The following is a 23,313-nucleotide window of genomic DNA, read 5'->3' as shown; positions in this document are numbered from 1 at the left end:
GTTTCACTGGGATGTTGGCGGTAGGGAAGGAGAAAATTGGATAGGTTTGAGAAATACTTGGGGTAAACCAAGGCAGACATTGCTACTTAACTATTGGCATTCATTCTCCCCTTTTTACCTACCCACCGCATCCCCATCTTCACATCCAATATTCAAGGTAGAATATTCCCTACCACAATCTTCATTATCCCCAGCTATCCGTGCTGCTGGACCAACAGTGGAGATGTAAATGGAAGTTGCTAGACAGGCTTCTGGAAGAGCTCTTGTTAAGGATGGACTCAACTGGCTTGAGTTTTTATCCTTTTGTCCTCCCCCCTTCTTCCTGCCTTAAATAGGAATGCAATTTTGGGTAAAGCAATCATTTTGCAACTGTGAAAACAAAAGCAGCACAACTTATGTGCATGCATTTGCATGTATATATATGCTATGACAAGAGTGGTTATGTGCATATGCATTGGCACTGAGAAATGAGATGCTTTGTAAATGAACTAATTTGCTGGGTCTGGACTTGCGTTATCAGAAGCAAAGATTCCAGAAGTCACTTCTCCTCTCTTGACAAATAGAGCACCCATTTACCTTTTTTCAGGAAGACACAAGGAGGCCTTGATGAACAGATGGCTGGTTAAAATACTATGATTCCCTTCATATGTTCTTAACTCCTTTGCTGCATTTGCATCTCTAAAAATCCAGATCAGAATAAACAACCTTCCAGCATTTTCTCAACTTTTGGCTCTGGAATCTATCTCTTAATAATTTCCAGAAGAGACGGTAGAAAAAGAAGCAATGGTTCATTCTAGGTCAGCTTCCACAACAACTGACTGATGTTAGCATCAGAATCTCTCAGTGGATGGTGCCTTTAGAAGAGACAGAAGGGTGTGGGTGTAATGGCATAACCCCCATTCATTCTGAAAGACACTCAATGGTGATGTTCATAATCTGGTGCTTTTGGATTTTCCTTTTTCTTTTTTGAGGGGAGGCCTTGCTGATTCATTTAGTTAGGAAGACACCTCCAGCTTGTTGCACTGAAATACATGTTAAAATGGCCTTGGGAATGACAGGACTGAAGGGTTTATTTGTAACATCCTTTGTTATTAAAATAGCAACAGTGGCCCTAAAGAATCACTTGCTATACCAGATTTTTTTTTTTTTCTCACAGCCCTGATTGCCCAGTTGCTCTCTTATTTACAGATAATAGAGTAGGCTGTAGGAAGAGCAAAGGTTCGATTTTTTTACAGTGCAAATTCTAGGGCTAAATCTCACATCAATAAATCAGAAACTTTAAGGATGGGACCTAGGAGCCTATGTGATTCCTATGTGTATGTGATTCTAATATTATCAGAATAACCTATGTCTCCTTCTCACTCCTAAGAATCCTTAATATTATGATTTCTCCTGGGAGCAAATAAGAACAAGGCATAAAGAATATTCCACAGGCAAAGTCTGTTGAAATTGGCTAGTTCATAGCTCCATGTAAAATCCTATGGGGTTGGGGAATATGTGAAAGAGAAAAAATTATCAGACCTGCCCTCATTTTCTGGGGAAATGAAGTCTGTTTATGGGGTAAACTGTTTCAGGAGCAACCCAGGGTGACATGCATGGTGAGAAAGAAAATCAGCCATAATGCTGAAGGTATGAAATCAAAAGAATAATCTGAGTTGGGTGGGAACCGCTTCTTGCAAGAAAATTAGTTTGGTTTTGATATTGGGAAATTGCACATCTCCATAAGAGATATTGATTTGGAGTTAGTTATACGTTAGAATTAACTCTTTTCATCCCAGAAACAGAAGCATGAATATAAGGGCTTATAGCGTATGTGTAGCATTTTTGAAGGGGAGGAAAAACAAGAATCAGTATTTACTAAATTGTGCTGGGTCTTTCCATTTAAAAAAGGAGGTTACTACTACATACAAAAATGAATTCTAGATGTATTAAATACCTAAAGATAAAGCACAAAACTATAAAAGCATTAGAAAATATTTTTATAATTCTAAAGCTAAGCCTTTCTGGGCAAGACATAAAACTGAGATGGTAAAAATGAGAAGATTTGACAGATTTGGCTACACACAAATAAAAAAATCTGCACTACAAAAGATACCACAAAGTTAAAAGAAACCAATAATAGGCTGGGAGAAAATATTTGCAGCAAATGTGAGAGATAAGGAAATAATATCTAGACTATAAAGTTACTGCCAATCATTAAGAAATGGGCAAACATCTCAACAGAAAACAAAATGAGGTAAAGAAAACAAATTACCCAAAAAGAAACAAACCATAAGCAAACATGAAAATATGCTCACCCTTTTGTAAACTCTAAAAAGACAAAAATTATTGTAGCAAAGGTTTTTCTTCTCCTTCAACTTTGACTTTAAGTTCTGGGATACATGTGCAGGATGTGCAGGTTTGTTACGTAGGTAAACGTGTGCCACGGTGATTTGCTGCAAGATCAACCCATCACCCAGCTATCAAGGACAGCATCCATTAGCTATTCTTCCTGATGTCTAGCAAATATTTAACAAGTACTGATAATTTCCCATGTCAGCAATAAGGCAGGATAAGGAGCACTTTCATACTCTGCTGATATGTTTGGAAATGCATCAACGTAGTCGTGTGCTACGTAATGTTTTGTTCGATGACAGACTGCATATATGAAGGTGACCCCATAAGACTACAATACCTTATTTTCATTGTACCTTTTCAATATTTTGATATGTTTAGAAATACAGATACTTGCCATTGTGTTACAATTGCCTACAGCATGCAGTACAGTAGAATGCCGTACAGGCTTGTAGCCTAGGAGCAATTTGCTACACCATATAGCCTAGGTGTGTAGGAGGTTATACCATCTAGGTTGGTGTCAGTGCACTCTGTAATATTCATACAATGACAAAAGCTCCTAACAACACATTTTTCAGAACATGCCTCCTTTGTTAAGCGACTCACGACTACATAACTTGAAGCAAGTAGATATCATGCAGGCTTTCCATTCTGAACTAGGTCTTATATACGGTTCGACCATTTGGAACCTTATAAGCACCTCTCCTCAACTGTTCACATCATTCTAAATTTTGCTCACCCTTATTAATTATAATTCAGATACAACCTTACCTTCCATTAAAACATACTAGAATTCCACTGGAAAGTAAGTTCTATGTGAGTGGTGATTTTTTTTTTTTTTTTTTGACAGAGTCTCACTCTGTCACCCAGGCTGGACTGCAGAGTCATGATCAGAGCTCACAGCAGATTTGACCTCCTGGGCTCAGCTTCCTCCTACCTCAGCCTCCCATGTAGCTGGGACTACAGGCACTCACCACCATGCCTGGCTAATTTTTGTATTTTTTGTAGAGACAGGGTTTCACCATGTCGTCCAAGCTGGTCTCAAACTCCTGGACTCAAGTGATCCACCTGCCTCAACCTGCCAGAGCCCTGAGATTACAGGCATGAGCCATCACGCACAGCCAAGTGATGATTTTTTAAAAACTGATTCTTACTACTGTGTTTCTACTTCCTAGAGCAGCACAAGATACATGGTAGAGGTTTAATCAATAGTTTTTAACTGAACAGAATGAATGAACTCAGCTGTCCAAGCTGTAAAGACCTAGTTCCAGGGATAGAGTTTCTGGCTATGATGTATCTCTGGCCAACGCAGGCAGAAAGGAAATTATTAAAAAGTTAACAGAGAGCTCTAAGTCTATGAGGAGGAAGAACCTGGATTGAGAATGGCAGGAACCAAGAAAGACTGAAAAGTGGGAGGACAGACAGGGTCATGCCCCAGAAATGATGTTAGATGCTGCCTCTGGAGCCACCATTTCACACCCAGCTGCCACTGACAGACCCTCAGTGCCACCTCTACGCACGGAATCGTTTTTCATCTTCCTGTACCTTCGCACTTCTCTCACTAGGCTTATAGCATTGTGTTGCTAAACTTACATCCTGTTCCCCTGTCCTGGCTTCTGTAGAGCAGGGAGAAGAAATATTTGGCTCATCTCCTAATAATAAGCATACTGGCCTTTGGAGAAAGGAAGGCTATACACAGCCTGCGAATGTCCACCATAATTACATTACAATCTTAAATTTTGCCTGTCCTGAAATGTATGGCTGTAAAAAAACATGCAGCAGCGTGGAAAATGCTTATACTGTCATATTAAGTTTTTTAAAAGCATGTTACAGAATTAAACGGACATTTGACACCACCTCTGAATGAAACAGATGCATAAGAAAAAGGATGGGGGAAAAAATGTACCAAATTCCAAACACAGATAGTGCTAAGATTATAGGTTTATGGGTGATATTTACTTTCTTCTCTTTTTCACAGAAATAAAGAAAACTTAAATGCATAAATTCTGTTCCATGGCAGGGCCCACTTCTTTCATCTCAGAAATGCCTGTGTATGAGACAAGGTGGAAGGGAAGCTAGAGTATGTTGATCTTTGGAAGACTGACAAGACTAAAATTCACCACTTGCTGTTTTTTGCACAATTAAAATAATTTAATACATCTTTTTTTTTTTTTTTTTACGAAGTTTGTTTCCAGAAGAACTTTTGATGTCGGTAAATTGTCACAATCCCACCTATACATTTTAACATTCATGGACTTGTAATGATGATGGTAAAGGCCAGTAGCCTAGCAGATATATTGAATCTTATAGTACACAAGTAATAACAGGGGTTAAACAGCAAGCATGCTGCCTGGCCTCAGATCGGAGAGGAGATGAATCAAAAATCTCTTGTTTCCAAATCCCTCTCTCATCAACCTACCATAACTCAGAGATTTTCAGGGCTGTGGCTGGAGGCAGGGTTTTCCTCCTGACCAGAAAAATGGGAAGACGAATTATAAGGAAGCTCAGGAAAAACAAATAAATGAAGAATGAGATTCTTATTAGATGACTTCTTGCAGAGAGAGAGAAGATCAGCAAGGCAGCGTGTCCTTATAATTCAGGCTGCCATCAGCTTAGACATTGCTTGTCCTCATCAGCTCTGTGAAAAGGTCCTTGTCTTGGGAGTTAAATAAACCTGGGGAGGAAAGCCATTTGACCTTGGGCAAATTACTTCACCCCATTGACTCTCGGTTTCCTCACTGGAAAAGCAGGGTAGTTATATCTCTTAGTATTACCTAGACTTCTTTTGTTATAAGTATCAGAACTTCACTCAAGCCAACTTTAGCATAAATAAATAAATAAAGGGTGATTTATTATAAAGCAGCTGGAGTGTCTCATGTAACTGAAGAACAACAGGAACCAGGAACAGGAAAGCCATCAGACCAGGAAGAATGATTTCTCCTTATTCTTTTCTTCTTCTCTGTCTCCAGTGTTTTCATTCCTCTTGGGAGGATCCTACCCTCCCACAGCCCCCAGACTGGCTTCTCAGCTACTTATGGGGGGCAGTAGGTGGTAGAGAGGATACTGGTATAAATTTGGCTGTGAAGGTCATTATTTTAAAATACTTGTTTGGGGACTCCTATTGATGACAGAAAGCTTCTTCATAATGGTTGCTCATATCGAATGAAGTACTACAAATCACACAGCTTCTGCAGCCTGTGTTTGCTGGAACAGAAAGCCTGCCTCTACTTCAAGTGCTCAGAAAAAGCCACACCATGTTCTTCGTTGCATCCAATTAAACCGCTGGCCTAGGAATGAATTTGTCTGCCTCTTCTGGAAGCTGCTTTGTCCAGCCACAAGCTTGTTTTGTTGGCTTATAAAATTCAACAGCTGGTAAGGAATGGGGGTTGTGGATGGGAAAGCCTATTATTATTTTGTCGGTTTTTTTCAACTTTCACAGCAGTGGGAAAAAAATGTTCATGACAAGTACTACTGTTTTGTGAATTTGTCTATCCCTTTGTTTATGTGTATGATTAGCAAAAGGTTGGGGGCAGGGAGTGAGGGTAGGAGGGTTAAGGGGAGAAAGGGAGAGAGAAAGCGTGAGAGACAGAAGAGCCAGAAAAACACAACAGGTATAATTTTAGTCTTACCACTACTGACAAATTCTATCCTCTGAGTTAGGACAAAAGTCAATGGAATACAAAAATCTCACTTTTAATAACTGTGAAGAAGAAGGTTATTATGCCATCAAAGGGTTAAAGGATACAGCTTCAGTCAATGGAGAGGCTGGCATTTTCCAGGCTCCTGGAAGAAATACTCTGCCCCTTTTTAAGCCAATCATTGGTGGCCAGGGATGAGGTCACATCATACAAAATGGCTTCCAGGAGTCCACTATTCTTGATAAGGGCACAATGACAGAATCATGGGATGCTGGGCTATACCTCAAAAAATACCCACTACACAATCTCAAGAGGTGATGCGAAGACTGCATGTATGTTAAAATCCAAGCACTGTGTTCAAGACAAAAGCAAAACAAGTGTCTATTTCCTTTCCTGAAGCATAACTCTGTTTCCTGGTTGCTCAGATTGCGGTTTCCATTCCGGTTACTCCTGGCTCTGCTGATGTCTATGCCAGAGAGATGGTAAATTGATAAATGCTTCCAATAATCTGAAGAACCTGTTTCCTGAAGGAGGCGATTAACTGTCACAAGTATCTTTCATTTATCTTTTTGTTACAAGAAAAATCTCAGTCCTGATAATACACGAGGTCCACGTAGAGGCAAAGCGCAATCTCACAGGTTACTTCATTAATCCTCACAGTAGTCCTGCAGAAAGGCAGACATCATTATCCTCACTTTGCAAACCTGTTCACTGAGCTTAGAGAGGTTAAATAACTTGTTCAAGGTGACCTGGGTTATGGACGCAATTTAAATTAAATCATCTATCCCTAGCTCAATGTCATCTTCACTGTACAAGACAAGGTCTTTTATTTCAGCAGAATTTGGTGCTTGAAGCAAGGCTTGGAAAGATTCATTAATTCTATCATTCTATGACTGTCAAGTGCAGACTAGGCTTGAAAAAGTACAGTAAAAATACAGTATTATAATTATTAAAATGAGACTTGAAGGGATCTGGATAAGGAAAATACAGATTTTTAAATGTTTTCTTCATTATTTTGTATATTTTCTAATTTTTAAAAAATGATCAGGCATTATTTTTTAATTTTCTAACTAAAGGTTTAAAAATTACTCTTAAAACACACAAGTAATGCATGAATGTATTCTTCTTGTAACAATTATAACATTTAGAATTATAAAGTACTGTAATCTTAAAACCCCTTTTTAGTTTCCCTTCCCCCAATCTCATTTCTTTCCCCATAAATTACCCATTAAAATCGGAGTGTATGTATATCCTTTTGAACTCCATATGCAAGTACATGCACATATATATTGAGAGCTACCATTTTTATTCAGGTGATATCATATTATCAGATGTATTATTCTGTAACTTGCCTTTTACATTTAATAATATAACTTGGAGAACTTTCTAGGTCATCATAAATCTCATTTATAAAAGGTGATGTTATGCTTCGTGATATGACTTTTCCATAATTTCTTTCATTAGTCCATTGATGATGGAAATTTAAGATATTTCTAAATTGTTTTTGCCATTACAAACAACTCTGAAATAAACATTTTTTTGTACTTGCATCTTTATAGTACCAGCACTAGTATTTTCTGAGAATAGATTCTTAGGAATGGAATTTCTGATTCCAGACATATGGGCATTTATTTGTCATGCATCACTTAATGACAGAGATATGTTCAAAAACCGCATCGTTAGGTCATTTTGTTACTGTGTGAACATCCAAGAGCGCACTTATACAAACCTAAATGGTATAACCTACTGTACACCTAGACTACATGGTATGGCCAATTGCTCCTAGACTACAAACCTGTACAGCATGTTACTGTACTGAATACTGTAGGCAATTGTAACACAATGCTAAGTATTTTTGTATCTAAACATAGAAAAAGTACGGTAAAAATACAGTATTATAATCTGATGGGACCACTGTCATATATGTGATCCTTCATTGACAAAAACATTGTTATGAAACGTGGGACTGTGTGCCTCTCCCTGAGATTATAGCTACATCAGAACAGCCTCATAATGGATCCTATTAATGAATGCAAATTAAAAGAAAGCAGACAGGCAATTTCTCTGTACCCTAGCCCAGATCTACAGATCTTAGAACTGTATAAGGCTTCACACCAACAGAAAACCAAATCCATGCCCAGTTCTTAGTAAGGAACATGTTGGCTTTCAGGAGAAGAAAACTAGGTAGCTTAGTAACAGTTCAATCATTCATCTCAAGGTCTAGTCATTATTACTCAAACTGTCAATCCCTACAATTCTCTAGGGAGAACTGAACTGCCTCAGGTGTGGGTGAATGAATAAATGATAAAAGGAAAGATGAATAGAAGAATAGATTGATGGAGGGGTGGATGGAGGGAAGGAGGGATGAATGGATGGATGGATGGATGGATGGATGGATGGATGGATGGATGGTTGGGTGGTAGGCAGATAGGTGAATAGGTGAACGGATGTAAGATGACAAAGGCTAGAACTAATAGCATTCACAGCCACCATAAAGCATACACCCATATAACGACGACCAAGATCAAGAAATAGAACTTTCCAAGACTCCAGCACCTCTTTGCTTACCTCTTCCTAATCACAACCCCATCCTTCCCCGATAAGGGAACATTCACCTTTTATGGTAATGACTTACTTGCCTTTTTATGTCATTTTTACTTACTATCTGTTCATCCTTAAAATCTATGCTTTTATTCAGTCTATACTCTTCTTTACATAAGTGGAATCCCAGAGTATGTCATCCTTGTGATTAGCTTATTTCACTCAACATCATATTTGTGAGCTTCATCCACATTTTTTTAAAACAGGATCTCATTCTATCACCCAGGCTGAAGTACAGTGGCATGATCACAGCTCACTGCAACCTCCATCTCCTGGGCTCAATTGATCCTCCTGCCTGAGCCTCCTAAGTAGCTGGGACTACAGACGTGTACCACCGCATCCAGCTAATTTTTAAAATTTGTTTGTAGAGACGGGATCTCACTCTGTTGCCCAGGCCAGTCTCAAATTTCTGGGCTCAAGCAATTCTGCCTTAGCCTCCCAAAGTGCTGGAATTTATAGGCAAGAGCCACCACACCCAGCTGATCCCCATTTTTTAATGTAGCTATAATTTATTAATTTTTATTGCAATAGATACTTTTACTGTATACTATATTGCAATGCATTTATCCATTCTGCGGTTAATGGATATTTATGTTGTTTTCTCTTCAGGGTTATCATGAATGATACTGCTTTGAAATTATTGTATATAACTGCATGCACTTATTTATGTTAGCTATATATCTAGGAGAGAAATTCCTGGGTCACAGTGCATATGAATCTTCAGCTTCAGTAAAAACTACCAAACCATTTTCCAAAGTGACTGTAACCAATTTATCCTGTAGCTAGAAGTGTGTAAGAGTTCCAGTTACCCAAGGTCCTCCTCACTGCTTGATTTTAATATTAGCCATTCTGGTGGGTGTGTACAGTTACCTCACTGTGTTTTTAACATCATTTCCCTGCAGGGTAATGAAGTTGAGCCTTTTCATAAGTTTCTTGGCCATCTGTACATCATCCTTTTGAAGTGCATCTTCAGATCATGTTCATTTTTCAACTAGTCTACCTGATTTTTTTCCATTTATTTCAATAAGGTTTTTATGTATTCTTATTTTGGTATAAAGTTATGATGGGAATGCATTGGGAGAATGATCTACCTTTCATCATTCTCTGGAGGAGTTTGTGGAAGAGTAGCACTTTTTTCTTAAATTTTTTGGAATAATTTGCTAGTGGAGCCACGTTGGCCTAGAGCTTCCTTAGAATGAAGATTTTTACTTATGGATCAATGGCTTCACTAAGAGCATTCAGGTTGTCTATTTTTTCTTGTGTTAGTTTGAGTAAGTTGCTTTATCAAGAGATTTTGGGTTTTTTAATCTAAACAATCAAATTTATTTGAGCCTGTATCAGTTTGCTAGGGCTACTGTAACAAAACACCACAGACTAGGTGGCTTAAACAACAGAAATTTTCTCTGAGTCTGTCGCTTGCCTCTTCAGGTTCTGGAGCCTGGAAGTCCAAGATCAAGGGGCTGGCAGGTTTGATTTCTCCTGAGGTCTCTCTCTTTGACTTGCAGAGGGCGGTCTTTTTTTTTTTTTTTTTTTTTTTCTTGAGACTGAGTCTCACTCTGCTGTCCAGGCTGGAATGCAGTGGCGCGATCTCAGCTCACTGCAATCTCCACCTCTGGGTTCAAGGGATTCTCCTGCTTTGGCCTCCCAAGTAGCTGGGATTACAAGCACCCACCACTATGTCTGGCTAATTTTTGTATTTTTAGTAGAGACAGGGTTTCATCATGTTGGTCAGGATAGTCTTGAACTCCTGACCTTAAATGATCCGCCTGCCTTGGCCTCCCAAAGTGCTGGGATTATAGGCATCAACCACTGCACCCAGCTGGGCTGCCTTCTTATTATGTCTTCACATGGCCTGGTCTCTGCACACATTCTTAGTTGCTCTTTCTCTTCTCATAAGGACACCAGTCATATCGGACTAGGGCCCCATCCCTACAACCTCATTTAGTCTTAATTACCTCTTAAAGGTCCTATTTCCAAATACAGTCACATTCGACGTTAGGACTTCAACGCACACATTTGGGGGTAGGGAATACAATTCACTTTATAACACCATTTATGAAATCCTCTTATCTTTTTAATATCTGTAGGATTAGTGTTGCTATCTTCCTTTTCATTTTAGGTAATCATTTGTGCCTACTTTCCTTCTTCGTCTTCTTTTAAAATCATTTTGATATCTTTTTAATGTCTGAAAGGTCTGTGGTGGAGTCTCTATTTTTATTTCAGACATTAGTCTTTTGTGCATTCTTTATTTTTTAAAAAATTAATCTTATGAGAAGTTTATCAATTATTTTAGTATTTTCAAAAGGCCAAATTTTAGCTTTGATGTTTGCTTTCTACTTCATTATTGTCTGTTGTAATATTTATTTCTTTTCTTCTGCCTCCTTGAAGTTTACTTTGCCATTTTCTTCCTAACTTATTGGAGTGGATGCTTGGTGTATTAATTCGTTTTCACACTGCTATAAAGAACTATCCAAGACTAGGTAATTTATAAACAAAAGGGGTTTAATTGATTCGCATTCCATGTGGCTGCGGAGGCGTCAGGAAACTTACAATCATGGCAGAAGGGGAAGCAAGGCATGTCTTACATGGTGGCAAGAGAGAGAGAAAGAGAAGGGGGAAGTGCTAGACACTTATCAAACAACCAGATCTCATGAGAACTCACTTACTATCATGAGAACAGCATGGGGGAAACCACACACATATTCCAATCACCTCCAACCAGGTCCCTCCATCAACATATGGGGATTACAATTCAAGATGAGATTTGGGTGGGGACACAGAGCCAAACCATATCACTTGGCTAATTAATTTTCAACACTTTTTTTCTTTTTCAATATATGTACTTAGGGCATTTCCCCTTAAGTACTTATTTACCAGGAAGTTTTGACATCTAATATTTTTAATATCATTCAATTCAAATTTTTTTTCAGTTTCCATTATAATTGACTCTTTGCCTCACGGTTTATTTAGAAGTGTATTTCTTAATATTTTTATTGATTTTTTCTTTTTAAATCAATTTAATTTAGGTATAAATTACATACAATACATTATATACATTTATACATATTTATGCAGTTTCATGAGTTTTGAAAAACATAAACATTTCTGTAACCATGACCACAATTAATATACTGAACATATTTTCACTCCAAAAAAAGTTCTCCAACTCTGCTTTTAACCACAACCACTAAACTGCTTTCTGTCACTGCAAACTAGTTTTGTTGGCTGTACAATTTTGTATAGATAGAATCATACATTATTTACTCTACCCTCTTTGATCATCATAATGATTTTGAGACATAGCCATGATGTTGCATGTGTCAGTAGCTTTTTGCTTTTTATTGCTGAAGAAGTGTTCCATTGCATGAATATATCACGATTTGTTTATCCATTCACTGTTTGATGAATATCTGAATTGTCTCCAGTTTTTTTGTTATTACAAATAAAACTACAATAAACATTTATATATAATTATTTTGCAGACATGTTTTCGTTTCTCTTATGTACAACATAGTAATGAAATTTCTGAATCATACAGTAAATACGTAAACGTTATAAGAAATTGCCCAATTTTTTTCTAAAGTGGTTCTACAACTTTAGAACCACTTTGCAGTTCTACAATTCTCAGCAGTAATAAATGAGGTGCTAGTTTTCTTTCTTTTTTTTTTTTTTTTTTTTTGAGATAGAGTTTTGCTCTTGTTGCCCAGGCTGGAGCGCAACGGTGCAATCTCGGCTCACTGCAGCCTCTGCCTCTTGGGTTCAAGTGATTCTCCTGCCTCATTCTCTGGTTGGGGTTCGATCAGGCTGGTGGGGGAAAATATTAGAGATAGTTGTAGAGATAGACACAAATCTTCCTGGAAGGCCGAGAAGTTTGTATAACTTCTATAAAGATCTGGCTGAAGGCGGCCTGGTCTCTTTATCTTTAGTTAAACAAAATTAAAGTAGTAGCAAAGGAAGGCAGAGTACTTTACCTAGCCAACTTGTTTACTCATATGATCTTAAGACTAACCTTTATTGTACCACAGGTGCTTAAGTGCTTTTTACTTAGGAAGTCCACAATGTCAATTACCCTCTAATGGTGTTAACTCAAGCCTTTATTAATTAATCTTACCGAATAAATGCAAGTCTCACTAGCTGATCAGGGCCAAGTCACAACTGTTTACAGGACTCAGCAGGGAGTCTGTACAGCAGCTGAGACACACTCAGCTGCACAGGCAAAGCAGAATATCTGTGTGTCAGTGTACGTTATTCATCCGTTGCCAGATCAGGGGTCTGCAAGGGACAGAGCCCCTGCAGCTGGCGGCCCCGTGAGAGGTGCACTGCCACAGTTGGTGCCCCATGTGGGGAACTGTGTGATGAGCACTGCCACATCCTCCCAAATACCTGGTATTACAGGCATGTGCCACCATGCGGGGCTAATTTTTTGTATTTAGTAGAGACAGGGTTTCACCATGTTGGTCAGGCTGGTCCACAACGCCTGACCTCAGGTGATCCATACACCTCAGCCTCCCAAAGTGCTGGGATTACAGGTGTGAGCCACCACTCTCAGCCTGGTTATAGTTTTTCTACATCCTCACCAACACAGGCTACTGCTAACCTTTTACATTTTGACTATCCTAGTGATTGTAATTTGTATCTATCTTATGACTAATAATGTACAGCATCATTCCATGTGCTTCTTGGCCATTAAGATACTTTTGTGAAGTATCCATTCAAATCTTTTGCTCATTTTTTATTGGGTTTTTGTTATCCTCTTGCCATTCAGCTGCAAGAGTTATTTATACATTCTGGACGCAAATCATTTGTCATATATATGTATTGCAAATATTTTATCTGAGTCTGTGGCTTGCTTCTTTGATTCTTAACAGTGTCTTTCGAAAAGCAAAGTTTTAAATTCAATGAAGTCCAATTATGATTACTGACTGTTATGATTAATGACCTTTTGTGATCTGCATAAGAAAAGCACTTAAGCACCTGTGGTACAATAAAGGTTAGTCTTAAGATCATAAGAGTAAACAAGTTGGCTAGGTAAAGTACTCTGCCTTCCTTTGCTACTACTTTAATTTTGTTTAACTAAAGATAAAGAGACCAGGCCGCCTTCAGCCAGATCTTTATAGAAGTTTCTTCTCCAAAGGCCATGAAGACTTTTCTCCTCTGTTTTTTTCTAATTTTTAAAATAATGTTAACTTTTTCATTTAGATCTAAAATCTATTTTAAGTTCATTTTTATGTATAATGTACAGGTTGAAGTTCACTTTTTGCATACAGATGCCTAGTTACTCCAGGACCATTTGTTGTTACTGATTTTCAAATTTATTAAATTTGTTTAGAAATCAAACACTATATGATTTGCAACATGAAATCTGGTGAGACTTCCTTTATGTTTCAGCATATAGCTAATTTTTATTGTGCTTGAAATTAAGAGCTATTCTCCAGTTGTTGGTTGCAATATTCTCTACATGTCCTTAGATCAAATTTGTTGATTGCATTATTCAAGTTTTGTGTATTATTGCTGTTTTATATCTACTTATTTTATCAGCCACTGACAAGTGTGATAAAAATCTGTCAATATGACTGTGATTCTATTCATTTCTGCCTTTTTGATTCCATATTACTGGATCTATACAAATGGAGAATTTTTATACCTTCTTGGTAAATTGATCCTTCTGGCATTATGAAATGTTCTCTTTATCTCTACCACTCCTTTTGCATTAAAAACAGCATTTTTAATCTTAACATAGCTACATCAAATTTCTTTTGGTTAGAGTTTTCATAGTGTATCTTTTTTTTCACCTTTTTATTCTAATCTTTCTACATTCTTATGTTCTTGATATGTCTCTTGTAACCAACATGGGTCTTCTTTCATTCCAATTTAGCAATTTGTGTCTTTTGAGAATATAGTCCATTTGCATTTGACATAAATACTGATATGTCTAGGAAGCTGTATTAGTTTGCTAGGGCTGCCACAACAAAATACCACAGACCTGACAGCTTAAACAGCACATACTTGTTTTCTCATAGTTCTGGAGGCTAGAAGTCTAAATCAAGGTGTCAGCTGGGCTGGTTTCTTCTGAGGCATCTCTCCCTGACTTGTAAATGGCTGTCTTTTCCCTCTGTCTGTACATGATCTCTTCTCTGTGTCTCTGTATCCCAATATTCTCTTCTTATAGAGAGACCAGTCATTTTGGATCTCATTTACCTTAATGATCACATTTAACCTTGATTACTTCTATAAAGGCACTATTTCCAAATAATAGTCACATTCTTAGGTATTGGGGGTTAGAACTTCAACACATGAATTTGGAGGAGAGAAGGGGACATAATTCAGTAGTAAGTATATCATCAAGCAGATAAAACTACCATCTATCATGTGTTTTCTATTTGTTCCATCTGTTCTTTGTTCCTTTTTTGTCTTTTCTCATCTTGTTTCAGATTGATTTTTTTTATTATTACATCTTTTCTCTATTAGCATGAAAATTGTATGTGCATTAACCATTCTTTTAGTGCTACCTGGAAATTATAACACACATCCTTGGCTTATCAAAGCAGAACATTAATTGTTGTCTTTACCTACTCTCCAGACAAAAACCTGAGAACACTTTAACTCCATTCACTCCATTCTTATTTATGTTTAAATTAGCCTACATTTTAAATCTATTTTAAATCCTACAATGTGTTATTATTGCTTATATAATCAATATTAATTTAAATTCATTCACATCATCCCCTAAAAACAAAAGTTTTTACTTTATTTATCTTTCTTTTTGCTGTTGTTCATAAAGTAAAACAATATTTCATTTGTCTCTTACGCTATCCTTGTGCAACATACAAAAACAGATATGTTCATCCTCTGGTGACGTAAGTGGAAGAACGACTAAAATTCCCAACTCTTTTTTTTTTTTTGAGAGGGAGTCTCGCTCTGTCGCCCAGGCTGGAGTGCAGTGGCGCGATCTCGGCTCACTGCAAGCTCCGCCTCCCGGGTTCACGCCATTCTCCTGCCTCAGCCTACCGAGTAGCGGGGACTACAGGCACCCGCCACCTCGCCCGGCTAGTTTTTTGTACTTTGTAGTAGAGACGGGGTTTCACCGTGTTAGCCAGGATGGTCTCCATCTCCTGACCTCGTGATCCGCCCGTCTCGGCCTCCCAAAATTCCCAACTCTATTTTATAGAGTCCTAAGAGAGGAAACTACAGAAGTCAGATGAAACTTCAATATCAAGAAGTTTGGAAAGAGGTAAATACAATAATAACCCATAAAGACATAACTTCTGCCAAACTGGATGGCATCGGTTTATTTCTGTGATGTTTATTTTGTTTTGTTGAAGAGCAAACTAGATGGGAAAAAAGCAAAGCTTAGAGAAAGGATGAGAGAAACATGCAAGGATTGAGAGAGTGTCTAGAGATGGAAAGCGGAGCTCCATGGAGACCTCCCAAGAGAGTGACCTGGGTTGCATAATAGCAACCAACGTGAGATGGAACTCAGAAACTGGTAGATGTTTGTCATTCCCAACCATAGGTTCCTGGATTAAAGGAGCCCAGAAAATCACAGCAGAAGCCCAGATATCACACAAATGACAGCAGAGCAGGCATCCTCCATATTTATGAACTTCCTAGTAACACGATTCAGCTTAGAGAGCTGTAAATATTGTCAGTGCCTGCTCTTGGGCTTGTGAAAACCTGTCTGGAGCTTTGCAACTTGTGAATATTCAGACTCAATTAATGGAAATGAGCTACGTGTTTAGGTTGAAAATATACTTTCCTTTGCCAGCTCCGAACCATGTGTCTTGCGTTTTGAGATGACTCCAGTTGCGATGTTGACAGGTGCAGACTAACTACTCTTTCCACAACGAGCAGTGGAAACATTTTCCTGGTGGCCATGCTGCAAGTCTTGTGTATTAAAACCAGGGCTTCAGGTTTGCTAAATCAGCACGCTCAATATAAGGTATGTTAGAGACATAACTTCTGGGGTGAAGGGAATGATGGTAAATCTACATCAGAAGCTTTGTCTGCTGGTCCTTAAGATCAGTTGAATAATGGTCTTTGCCTCTGGAGTTGTTTCCATATTCAGAAATAAGGACAAAGAAAAGATCTACTTAAACATAGCTAAAATGAGGAAATTTTCAGAAAAGTGACCCTTTTTATATGATTGTTGTTATAAGTTAACATTCATTCTGCTTGCCCCAGGCCAGGCAGTCATCATACTTAGCTCTTAGTATGCATTATATTATCTTATTTAAACCTTACAGCAATCCTACCATAGAGACACTACTGTTACTCCCATTGCAATCATTGGCAAGGGTTAGTAGCTTGCCCAGGTCAACTATACTGAAGTGCCACAGCCAGGAATCAAATGTGGCTTTCTTACTCTAAAGATAATGTCCTTAACAACTCCAATAAACTATGCATTAAAATGAGCTTACCACCAGTATTGTATCAACAATCGAGTTAATCACCATTACTATATCTCATCTCACTATAAACTTGCATATAAACGCATCTGTGCTGGATCGAATCACCAAATGTCTGATTCACCAACGTGGTTTGTAACCAACTTCATGTGCCCCCTGAACTCAGTTGCATATATGATGGGCAACAGTATAAGCCACATTTTCAAAACCATGACACAGCAAAGTTCTCAGGTGTGCTTCATTATCCTCCTTCCTTCTCCTCTAGCTTTGAATCTTCCACCTCTCCCAGTTCCATACTTCTTTGCCACAGGCTGAGTGAACCAGAACAGAGAAGTACAAGTACAAGGAAGAGCATTTAGGAGAATGAGCATATCATTAAAACAGGTGCAGCATGGAAAAAGAGTGGAAACGTACATAGGTCTGCACAAATTGCATGGCAATTCATCTGAGACATTATATTTTGTAGCAAGGTGATATTTTTCAAATATGTATCTATGTTATCTCTTGTTTTGGCCTTTTCTCCATTTTTAACAGCAAAGTTATTTTATGCTTATTGGTTAGGGCATAAGGTTGAGCTTAAAGAAGGAAACAGAAACAAACAATATTTTTCCTGGCTCCACTGTTTTAAAAGCCTATGATGTTAGGAGTCTGGAAAGGATTCTTACCCTAGACAAAATATTTCTTGGAAAACATCTTGAATAAGAGGAAGGCCATGTATGAACCATATAGACAAGAGCAAGGAAGACTCTGTGGTGACATGCTTGGGCCAACGAGGAAGGATCAAATTGGGCGGCAGATGTCTTACCCAATGCCCATACAACCAGATTATATTAAAGAGTAGATAAACCCATGGGACATCCAGTTCCCCTGAATTTAAATACAGTGCTAGGGCAGGAAGAAACCTCAAATTAACTGAGATTACATTTTTCCACCCTAGAGAAATAGGAGCTTGAAATATAAATTAGATTGAATTTCAAAAATACATTATAAGTTGTTTTTCTCATACACTCAAGCTTCTGAATGAAGATTCGTACCTATGACAATTTATACAATTGAATGCAAATCAGGAGAGCGTTCATAGCTGACTTCCATCCAAAGGGAATCTTGGGAAAGGACAGAAAGGAAGAGGTTACCAGCCACAAGTTTGGGAGATTTCTGGACAGCAAAAGGGACAGGCCATGCTTCATTGCCAAGTCAACTCATATGAAAGGACAATTTGTCTCTTTGTAGACATCCCAGAGCGGGGACGTTAAACAATTTTGAAACACTTCTTCTTGGAAAAAGAGCCAAGATGTTACATAAAGTTAAAAAACAGGTTTGCAGCCCAAGGCCCAAGACTAACACTGAACTCTCTCCAAATGTATTAGGAATCTTGTTTCCCTGAGAAGGGAGAGCTAAGCCTTTGTGCCCTGTGAACATGAGGCCATTGGTTGCTTTTCTCTTTGAGAGGAGCTCGATATGCTCCCTTTTTAGCTAACAAAGAAAGGGAGAAATCCAAGGACACATCTGTGCTGAATCTAATCGCCAAATGTCCGGTTTCACCAATGTGGGTTTGTATCCAACTTCACGTGCACCCTGAACTCAGGGGAATAAAAAGCAAGAGAGGTGCAGTCCACAAAAATAAGAGGCCCTTGACCTTTCTATTCAAAGCACACTCCAGGGGTCATCAGGAGCAGCATTGCCTGGGAGCTTGTTAGAAATGCTGGATCTCTGGTTCCAACCCATATCTCCTTAATCCTGGTTTTCACACAGGATCCCTTGGTGATTCAGAAAGCTTATTAAAGTGTGAGAAGCACTTGTCTAGGAAGCCAGCCTCAAGCTTCTGGAAAAAAACGAGACTCCTAGCTGCTCCAGTAGGAAGGATTCCTCATTCTGGGAGGTCTTGCAGTCATAAGACTGGCATGGAGAAGATGACCGTTCCTGGAATTAGTCTGCCTGAGTTCAAAGCCTGGCTACTTTATTAGTTCTGGAGCCTTAAGCAACACGCTCTCTGGACCTCAATTTCCTAATCCGTGAAATGGGGACAAAAATGATAATACCAGCCAGGCGTGGTGGCTCACGCCTGTGATTCCAGCACTTTGAGAGGCCAAGGTGGGAGGATCGCTTGAGGTCAGGAGTTCAAGACCAGCCAACACAGTGAAACCCCATCTCTACTAAAAATACAAAAATTAGCCAGGAGTGGTGGCATGCACCTGTCATCCCGGCTACTCGGGAGGCTGAGGCAGGAGAATCACTTGAACCTGGGAGCTGGAGGTTGCATTGAGCCAAAATTGCGGCACTGCACTCCAGCCTGGGTGACAGAATGAGACCCCATCTCAAAAAAAAAAAAAAAAGAAAAGTAATATTAGAATTCAGTTCCCAGGGTTGTCATGAGGATTAGATGAAAGAAAATACATAAAATATTTAGAATAGTGTCTGGTACAAGGAGCCCTCAATAAAAGTTAGCTATTAGTATTTTTAAGAAAAAATGTCTTATGTTTTGGATTCCTAACAAAAGTGCTGAAACCATCTTGGAGATTCCTTCCATGTTCTTCCTTCTCAGTTACAGAAAACACAAGGAATGATTTTAACTGCTCTGACCCATCTATGCTAAGTGGTGGGGCATGGAGCCAATTCTAGGGGGAAAAAAATGGCATAGTCACTGTTTCCCAAACTGTATTCATTCCAAAACTCCTTCATTCTTTTTTTTAACCATATCCATATACCACCCTTATATGTTATTTTTATTTAAGTCAATTTACAACGAATTTTGTTTCTTAAGAGACACATCCAAAACAATAAATATTATCTATGAAGTCAGTAGTTTAATGTGACTTTTTTCTAATTCACGTTAAAGTGAAACCATAAATATGAAAATTAAAATGTTCACACATACATAAAAACGTTACTTAGAAATCCAGAAAGTCTCTTCGTTCCTACATTAGCATTTTATTAGCTCTCAGCTGTAATTCCAAATGTTTTGACATCAAATCTCTCCACTCAAGTGATTTGAGCAAAACCTTTTGCCTCCAGCTCATGCAGCCCAACGGAGGACCAGAGCCACCAAGCAACTTGTCGAAGCAACACAGCCAGTGCAGGGCAGAAAGATTAGACCACAACTTTTCTGTAGTAGAGATGGCAAAGGCATCCTTATTCTTCCAACCACACTGAGACAACAGCTGTGTCTGTGCCCCTATTTTTATTCTCTCTGCTTGGTGACTTTTGTCTTGTTCCTGTAATGATGGAAAGTTCCCTTCCTTTTGCATCTAATATGATCACCGGATTCATACAACAGAGCTAAAGAAACGATGTCTAAATGTCTTGCCTGTCCTTTTGCAGTCTTCCCACATCGGGGGGGGGAAATTAATTTCGAGGCCATCAGGTTTTTTCTCATATAACAAATGCAGCAGCTTAGGTTTTCCTGCCACCGTGCTTTTCACAGAGCATATGTCAAAGAAGGAGCCTCATGGGCCAGACTCCCTGCTCCTCAATGATGCACAGCTTCTACAAAAGGAATGCGTAAGCAAGCTCTCCCTAGTGACAGCCTCTGGCCCAATTATTTCTCCCCCATGGTTTTTCTCTGTGAATTATCAAGTGACATTCTAGTGATTCTTGACAATGTTAATTAATGTAAAAGGAAGGAGAAGAAATTAACCCAGTCTATCTGCTCTGCTTTATGGCGGGTATGATAATGTTCTAAGACGTTGTGTTATCAACATTCAGTTCCATTTACTAAATATTTTAGAAGGGCTCCAGACAAGTCACAATTACTAGACGCTGCACAGGTTGCAAGAGTTGGATCTTACAACCCTTACAACAGAGGAATGTGTCTATTGCATAGACTTGCCAAACAAAAAGTTTTCAACTTGTACTTATCCGAATCATTCTCAAAGGGGGCAATATTACAACCATACCCAACAAAATCTTATTCTTTAGTATTTAATTTCTCGTATCAGGGAGAAATTTAATGTAATTTAATTATTTAACTTAATTTACAATTAAATTAGCTTGGCATTTTACTTTAATTTAATAATTTCAATTTAATTTTTCCTGCAGGGAGGATAATAACAGAAAAAACGGTTGAGAAACACTGCTCTAAATGCAACTATAATTCAAATATACTTCCCTTTGACCCAGCAATTCCGTTACAGGAAAGGGGTTCCGATCCAGACCCCAAGAGAGGGTTCTTGGATCTCCCCTAAGAAAGAATTCAGGGCAAGTCTGCAGTGCAAAATGAAAGCAAGTTTATTAAGAAAGTAAAGGAATAGAAGAATGGCTACTCCATAGACAGAGCAGCCCCAAGGGCTGCTGGTTGCCCATTTTTACGGTTATTTCTTGATGACATGCTAAACAAGGAGTGGCTTATTCATACCTTCCATTTTTAGACCGTATAGGGTAACTTCCTGATGTTGTCATGGCATTTGTAAACTGTCATGGCACTGGTGGGCACGTAGCAGAGGACGACCAGAGGTCACTCTCGTCACCATTTTGGTTTTGGTGGGGTTTGGCCAGCTTCTTTACTGCAAACTGTTTTATCAGCAAGGTTTTTATGACCTATGTTTTGTGCTGACCTCCTATCTCATGCTGTGACTTAGAATGCCTTAACTGTCTGGGAATGCAGCCCGGTAGGTTTCAGCCTCATTTTACCCAGCTCCTATTTAAGACGGAGTTGCTATGGTTCACAGGCCTCTGACAATTCCACTTCCATTATTTGTCTTAGAGAAAAAGTCGAAAGAAACAAAGGAGCAACAAAGTTGCTGACTACATCATCATTTTTAATAGGGAAACGATCTAAATGTCCATCATTTGGAAATAGTTCAATAAACTATACTGCATCTATATTATGCATGCCTGTAATCCCAGTATTTTGGGAGGCTGAGGCGGGGGGATCACTTGAGGTCAGGAGTTCAAGACCAGCCTGGCCAGCATGATGAAACCTGGTCTCCACTGAAAATACAAAAATTAGCCAGGTGTGGTGGCACACACCTGTAATCCCAACTACTCAGGAGGCTGAGGCAGGAGAATCACTTGAACCCAAGAGGCAGAGGTTGCAGTGAGCCAAGATTGCGCCACTACACTCCAACCTGAGTGACAGAGCCAGACTCCATCTCAAAAATAAATAAATAAAAAGAATGAGGTAAGCCTAGGGAAACTGACATGGAGAGAGAGGCCTCCAAGCCTGATACGGTTGGGCTGTGTCCCCACCCAAATCTCATCTCGAATTATAGCTCTCATAATTCCCACATGTTGTGGGAGGCACCCAGTGGGAAATAATTGAATTATGGGGACAGTTTTCCCCATACAGTTCTCATGATAGTAAATAAGTGTCACGAGATCTGTTGATTTTATAAGGGATTTCCCCTTTCACTTGGCTCTCTCATTATTTCTTGTCTGCCACCATGTAAGATGTGCCTTTCACCTTCCACCATTATTGTGAGGCCTCCTCAGCCATGTGGAACTGTGAGTACATTAAGCCTCTTTTTCTTTATAAATTACCCAGTCTCAGGTATGTCTTTATCAGCAGAGTGAAAATGGACTAATACAAAGTCATACCATGTCCAGAACTGGTGGGTTCTTGGTCTCACTGACTTCAAGAATGAAGCCGCAGACCCTCGTGGTGAGTGTTACAGTTCTTAAAGATGGTGTGTCTGGAGTTTGTTCCTTCAGATGTGTCCAGTTTCTTCCTTCTGGTGGGCTCATGGTCTCGCTGACTTCAGGAGTGAAGCTGCAGACCTTCGCGGTGAGTGTTAAATCTCATAAAGGTGGCATTGACCCGAACAGTGAGCAGCAGCAAGATTTATCGTATAGAGCGAAAGAACAAACATTCCACAGTGCAGAAGGGGACCCGAGCAGGTTGCTGCTGACTGGCTCTGGCAGCCTGCTTTTATTCCCTTATCTGACCCCACCCACAGCCTGCTGATTCGTCCATTTTACAGAGAGCTGATTGGTCCGTTTTGACCAAGTGCTGATTGGTGCGTTTACAATCCCTGAGCTAGACACAGAGTGCTGATTGGTGCATTTACAATCCTTTAGTTAGACATAAAGGTTCTTCAAGTCCCCACCAGATTAGCTAGATACAGAGTGATGATTGGTGCATATACAATCCTCTGGCTAGACAAAAACTTCTCCAAGTCCCCACCGGACTCAGGAGCCCAGCTGGCTTGCCTAGTGGATTCCGCACCAGGACCTCGGAAGGAGCTGCCTGCCAGTCCCGTGCCATAGGCCTGCACTCCTCACCCCTTGGACGGTTGATGGGACCAGGCGCCACAGAGCAGGGGGTGGTGCCCGTTGGAGGCTCGGGCAGTGCAGGAGCCCACCGCGAGGGGGCTCAGGCATGGAGGGCTGCAGGTCCCCAG

The sequence above is a fragment of the Papio anubis genome, chromosome 17 (assembly GCF_008728515.1).
Source record: "Papio anubis isolate 15944 chromosome 17, Panubis1.0, whole genome shotgun sequence".
In the NCBI taxonomy this organism is placed as follows: Eukaryota; Metazoa; Chordata; class Mammalia; order Primates; family Cercopithecidae; genus Papio; species Papio anubis.
Note: the sequence above shows the minus strand (reverse complement) of the source record.